Genomic DNA, 7,340 nt, shown 5'->3' with positions numbered 1-7,340 from the left:
GTTATATTCACACTTATTTTAGGGTAGGAGCGTACATCCCCATGAATACATTTAATATGCACCTGTCCCAATAATGGTTTATGCCTCAGTGAGATTAGGCTATCCTGTATTAGGGACTGACCACACCCTGAATCCAGGAGCGCCTGGGTTTTTGTACCATCCACTGTCACAGGAATAACAAAACCCGTCTGCTGAAGTGACTGAGGTAATTGAACAGGCTTACCTGGTCGGCTGAGGTCACACTCCATCACGGGGCAATCCCGCGCGAGGTGTCCCACCTCCCGGCACGTCCAACACCGCAGTGGGCTAGTTTCTCGCCCTGGAGCCTCGGCAAGAGGTGGAAACACCGGAGCCATCAAAGGGGCTCGACGGTAAGGAAACCGTGCGAGACCCCGGTCTGACCCCGCAGCAGCCCGCGGGGAACCCCACGCTGCCCCGGTCCCCGGGCCGGGAGCTCGCACAGCCCCCCCCCCCCACGTCCAAAACCTTGTACACCCCTTCCCCCCAGTCCCTTCGCCCTATCCGGGGCCGGTGGGGCAGATGATGCCGCAGTGCTTCTCCCCGGCAGCCTGGCTGGCGTTGGTTCGGCTGCCCGGTACTGCTCTGCCAGTGCGACCGCCTGATCCAGGGTGGCGGGTGCCTGCCGCTGTACCCACAGCCGTGGTTCCGGAGCTAGACACTCCAGAAAGCGCTCCACCACAATCACCTCCACCAGCCTGGCTTTCGTGGTCGCATCCGGCCTCAACCACCCCATGGCGTACTCGTTCAGGCGATGGGCAATGGTTCTGGGGTGCTCCTCGGGCGGGAAGCGCTCCTCTCGAAACCTCCTCCGATAGCCCTCCGGTGTGGCCCCCACGCGATTCAGGATGGTAGCTTTTAGTGTGGGGTAGTCCATCATCCGGTCGGGAGACAGCGTCCTCGCTGCTGCCTGCGCCTCCCCCGTTAACTGGGGCAAGAGGTAACTGGCCCATTGGGCCTGATCCCACCCGGCAGAGGTCGCCAGCGCCTCGAACACCTCCAGGTAGGCTTCGGGTCGATCCTCTGCCGTCATCTTGGTGGGTCTCATCAACCGGGGGTCAGGTCCCGCCGGTCGAGCCGCCCCTTGCACCACTGCCGTCAGGGTCTGGCGCAGGAGATTCATCATCTCCGCAAACTGGGAAGCATCCATGCTGGTGCGCACTGCTTGAAGGGGGCAGTGCCAGTGAATCCCACTTCTGACACCACGTGTGGAAGGGTGGTGGGTAATTCACTGACACAGGACACAGAGAGATGAGTCTGAAAACACCGCACAGGTGCCCAGTTTTATTAGAAGCTGATTTTTGGTTCAGCCCGCAGAGGGCGCTGTTGTCTGTGGCTTGCCGTACCAGCTATGGTAGCGACAGAGCCACAACTATACCAGAGCGGTACAGGGTACAGAGGTTAAAACAAAACAAAACACTAATCAAAAGGCGAAAGGAACAGGGAAAACAAAACACAGTAAACAAAACTACAAAATAAAGAGTGCTGCGCTCGGCAGCTTCACCCCGACCGTCGCTACCCGCACGGTCCGGGTCTCCGTCCTACTCTAGCAGCTCCCTCAGCCTGCTATACACTTTATCGGGGCCTGCCCAAGAGTTCTCCCCGCTACCGCTAGTTCTTTGGTTTCTTTCTTTTATTATTTCTTTATCTTGCTGGGATTTTTCCTCCCGGCTAATTGTCCTCCAGCGCTTCCGCACGCCGGTTACATCTCCGTGGGCAGGCCTGAGGGGACAGCAGAATGAAACTTATAGGGTCAGCAATTCTCCCAAGACCCGCCTCCCAGCCACTCGGAGAGAAGGAAAGTTCGCACACCCACTCTCCCCCCTCTCCGTGTCACCGCCATGCCTGACAGGCGGATATTGACGAGCTGCTGCCCTCTCCCTGCAGCACTATGAACACGCCAGAAGAGTCAGCACAGATCTCCCCTGTTACACCCCCGTAAAGGCTTTCCTGGGTTATTGCCGGGCTGTAGTCAGCTGTCGGCCTCCTGTAAGGGACGGTTGCGCTTTGTGAGCACCCTGTAGAATAGCCTGGTGATCGGCGTAACGTGGAACTCTGAACAACAGCGTACGAGGCTTGTCGGAGTTGCTTGAGTGGTTTGAGTAAACCCGGTGAGCTCTGTCGATCTCAATAAGCCCAGGAGCAGCCGAAGCGAGGTCCGGGATCCAGCAAGGCAGCATCTTCTGCAGATAACGAACAGGGTCGTCACCCTCAAGGCCCGATGGTAAATTTACCAACCTAATATTGTTTCGTTGTGATCTGTCTTCCAAATAGTTAATTTTCATTTGGAATTTGTCAATCTGGGAGTTGGGAAGTTAGGGGAGTACTGTACCAGCGAATCAGGAGTGTGTATTGGTTGCTATGGGGCAGGACAAGAAGAGGAGAGAAAACGGTAGTTGAGTGTGATGCAGTTGTTTTTCTGAATGAAAAATATTACCTTGTTTGTTTGTAATTTCTCTGTAGAGAAACCAAAACTAAATCTTCTCAAGCAAGTTTTTGTTTTTATATAATTGTACAGGACTGAGTAAAATTCCAATTGAATAAAAAACAAAACAACTAAACCCCCTACAAGAAGATACAGTATCTTCAGCCAGCTTTCGGATAGCACTTAGAGTGACCGGCAAAGCTCTCAGTTCCTGTGAGTTTAAGTTTTCACCATCCAAGCTGACGACGAGGTAAACAGACAGCCCTTGTTTTATCCCCTGCTGTGTTGGCACTGAACTCTGCTGGGAAAAAAAAGTGACGTGAAGGACTACTGTGCTGTAAGTAGTTCATCTTGGGTTGTCTGCCGGGACTGTACCATAAAATAACATATGCTTACTAAAATGGGTGTACATTAGTTTGTATTATATGCTGGATTGAGGCTGCAGTCTCTTCGGGGGTGTCATGTTCAGAGGCAGAGTTGCACGTTTCCTTCTTTGAGCAGGGGTAGAAAAAAAAACACCTTTACGTTTCTATATTGAGAGCGGCGTTTATTCGAGGGCGACGTCTATTAAAAAGCTGATATCTGAGTGAGGTGTTAATTCGAGGGTGGTGTTAATTCAATGTAATACGGTAATCATGTATTGTCATAATTTGCTAATGTAGCCGTTTTCTTCAAAAGGCAAAAACCAGCAACATTTCTTACGCCTCCATTGACTCTTCATAGAATTTCTTTTGCCAAACTCTCTGTATATACCACAATGCTTTGCGTGCAGTGAGACGGAAGTCTCCATTGAAAATCAGTGGAGTCGAATATCTTGTTAAGTAGAATGTCTTTTGAAACGCCCTTCTAATAAACTGCAATATTATTGGCTGAAGCAGTTTTGAGTGAGGCTGGATTTTCATTGGTTAAAATATTAGTGTGTGCTCCCATTGGCTAGAAAGGCTGCAGTGTTTTAAGCACAGTGCGAGATTGACAGTTGGAAGTTTGTCTGTTTGTTGGGAAGTTTCCAGGAAAGTTTGTCTGGTTGATTGGAAATTTGCAGGTCAAGCGCCGAGCAAACGCTTTAAACTAAAGTCCGTACAGCCTTTCGTATTAATGAATTGACAAATTAATTAGTGAATTATTAGATTAATTAACAAATACGTTTATGAATTACTATGAATTGACAAATGTATGAACAAATTGCTGGACAAATTGACCAATTCAAGAACTGACAAACAAATTGACAAATGAATGGCTGGATACTTTTGGCACAAAAGGCGCTCCATACAAATGAACCAGTATGTGCTCTATTCCAAAATTGCCTTGACCGTGACTTTTGACCTCTCCTTAAGGTCAAATGCAAAACTAGCTAATAGCTCCTTACACAGTGTAGATAGGGTAACGGTTACTGTGGAACACAAATAGGAACCTATATATGCTCTATTCAAAAATTGCCTTGACTGTGACCTTTGACCTCTCCTTAACGTCAAATGCAAAACTAGCTAATAGCTCCTTACACAGTGTAGATAGGGTAACAGTTACTGTGGAACACAAATAGGAACCTATATATGCTCTATTCAAAAACTGCCTTGACTGTGACCTTTGACCGCTCCTTAAGATCAAATGCAAAACTAGCTTGTAACTCCTTACTGAGTGCAGATAGGGTAATGGTTACTATGGAACACATATAGAAACCAATATATGCTCAATTGAAAAATTGCCTTGACCTTTGACCTCGCCTTAAGGTCAAATGCAGAACTAGCTTGTAACTCCTTACTGAGTGCAGATAGGGTAATAGTTACTATGGAACACATATAGGAACCCATATATGCTCTATTCAAAAATGGCATTCCGCCAGGGGATACAGGTATCCGAGGCGGTACTGAATTGGTTACAACTCCTGTTAACTCACGATGTAACTCAGAAATGACTTCAGATAAAACTTGCACCAACGGGCCGTTCGCATAAATTCTGCTTGCCTCTGAATTAATCAAAATACTTTGAAGCCGCTCTAAAATGTACAAAACGGTATCATCACTGGTATTAGTTTCTAGCATATTTCTCGTTAGAATAATTTTTTGTCGAGCGTAGTTCTGTAGCTGGGTCGCTACATCGGGCCTAGCAGCTTCAGCCATGTGAACCTAATAAAATAAAATAAAATCTGTTGTAAAAACAACCGCAAGGATTAATAACGTTATTTAATATGCAACTTTTTACACGCAAAACAACAAGACCCTGTTTAATTTCTACAGACAGCACCTCTCTTTGGCTGAACAGGTTAACAGGTGACAAGGAGGAACACAGTTCTCCCCGATGTGGAAGGGGTGGGAATGAGCGGGGCAGATGGGATTGATTGACAATTTGCAAGTGCATGCATCGAATGGATAAAAACCACATCGAAGGACAAAGTGCACACCGAATGGATAAAAGGCACATTAATCTATAAAGCTTAATGTTTGATGCTAGTTTTTAACATTTGACTGTTGCATTTAACATTCTATGGTATTATTTAACATTCAATACTTGCATTTAATATTCAATGTTGAATTTATTATTTGATGTTAAAATGTAACATTTGATATTATTGTATATTATTTATACTGATCAAAAATATAAACGCAACATGCAACAATTTCAAAGATTTTACTGAGTTACAGTTCATATAAGGAAATCAGTCATCTGAAATACATTCATTAAGCCCTAATCTATGTATTTCACATGCCCGGGAATACAGATATGCATCTGCTGGTTACAGATACCTTAAACAAAAAGGTAGGAGCGTGGATCAGAAAACCAGTCAGTATCTGGTGTGAGCACCATTTGCCTCATGCAGCGCGACACATCTCCTTTGCATAGAGCTGATCAGGTTGTTGATTGTGGCCTGTTGTGGAATGTTGTCCCACTCCTCTTCAATGGCTGTGCGAAGTTGCTGGATATTGGCGGGAACTGGAACACACCGTTGTACACGTCGATCCAGAGCATCCCAAACATGCTCAATGGGTGACATGTCTGGTGAGTATGCAGGCCGTGGAAGAACTGGGACATTTTCAGCTTCCAGGAATTGTGTACAGATCCTTGCGACATGGGGCCGTGCATTATCATGCTGAAACATGAGGTGATGGCGGCGGATGAATGGCACGACAATGGGCCTCAGGATCTCGTCGTGGTATCTGTGTGCATTCAAATTGCCATCGATAAAATGCAATTGTGTTTGTTGTCCATAACTTATGCCTGCCCATACCATAACCCCACTGCCACCATGGGGCACTCTGTTCACAACGTTGACATCAGCAAACCGCTCGCCCACAGAACGCCATACACGCTGTCTGCCATCTGCCCGGTACAGCTGAAACCGGGATTCATCCATGAAGAGCACACTTCTCCAACGTGCCAGTGGCCATCTAAGGTGAGTATTTGCCCACTGAAGTCGGTTACGACGCCAAACTGCAGTCAAGTCAAGACCCTGGTGAGGACGACGAGCACGCAGATGAGCTTCCCTGAGACGGTTTCTGACAGTTTGTGCAGAAATTCTTCAGTATGCAAACCCACAGTTTCATCAGCTGTCCGAGTGGCTGGTCTCAGATGATCCCGCAGGTGAAGAAGCCGGATGTGGAGGTCCTGGGCTGGCGTGGTTACACGTGGTCTGCGGTTGTGAGGCCGGTTTGACGTACTGCCAAATTCTCCAAAACAATGTTGGAGGTGGCTTATGGTAGAGAAATGAACATTCAATTCCCTGGCAACAGCTCTGGTGGACATTCCTGCAGTCAGCATGCCAATTGCACGCTCCCTCAAAACTTGAGACATCTGTGGCATTGTGTTGTGTGACAAAACTGCACATTTTTTAGTGGCCTTTTATTGTCACCAGCACAAGGTGCACCTGTGTAATGATCATGCTGTTTAATGAGCTTTTTGATATGCCACACCTGTCAGGTGGATGGATTATCTTGGCAAAAGAGAAATGCTCACTAACAGGGATGTAAACAAATTTGTGCACAACATTTGAGAGAAATAACCTTTTTGTGCATATGGAAAATTTCTGGGATCTTTTATTTCAGCTCATGAAACATGGGACCAACACTTTACATGTTGCGTTTATATTTTTGTTCAGTGTATTTCTTAGCAGATGCTCTTATCCAGGGCGACTTACAATTGTTACAAGATATCACATTATTTCACATTATACAGGTATCACATTATTATTATTTTTTTACATACAGTTACCCATTTACACAGTTGGGTTTTTACTGGAGCAATCTAGGTAAAGTACCTTGCTCAATGGTACAGCAGCAGTGTCCCCCACCTGGGATTAAACCCACGACCCTCTGGTCAAGAGTCCAGAGCTATAACCACTACTCCACACTGCTGCCCATACATGAAGTTAATATTCATGCTAGTATTTATTATTTGATGCTAAAATTCAATATGCGATACTTGCTTAACTTTAACATTTAATGAGTTGTCATTCATTATTTAATTTGTTACTTTAACCTCCCATATGAGTTTTGCTGAAGAGATGTAATTATTTCCATATCTAATGTTTGCCCTACAGTCAATTTTAAAATAAAACCGGGAAAGTGCTTTTTTTTTTTTACATAAAGCGAGACAAGTGGGAAAAAATAGTTAAACATAAAACTAGAAATTTGTCTCTAATCATGTCTGTATAGAGAACAAAACATTAATACACGGTCTCGGCTAAATACATTTAATATTATTATTATTATTATTAGTTACTACTACTACTAATAATAATAATGCAAGAAGGGATGCAGTGAAGTTAATTTACCCATGTACAGTACCGTACCTAAAAGATATTACAGAAATATGATTTTTTATGTTACTTTATTTTCAAATTCACCTCAAATGCTGTAGCATTATAACTACCATCTCCTCAGTTATTTTATATTTTGACTGCTGA

Source organism: Acipenser ruthenus, chromosome 37 (genome assembly GCF_902713425.1).
Source record: "Acipenser ruthenus chromosome 37, fAciRut3.2 maternal haplotype, whole genome shotgun sequence".
NCBI classification, from domain to species: Eukaryota; Metazoa; Chordata; class Actinopteri; order Acipenseriformes; family Acipenseridae; genus Acipenser; species Acipenser ruthenus.
This window is presented reverse-complemented; position numbering follows the sequence as displayed.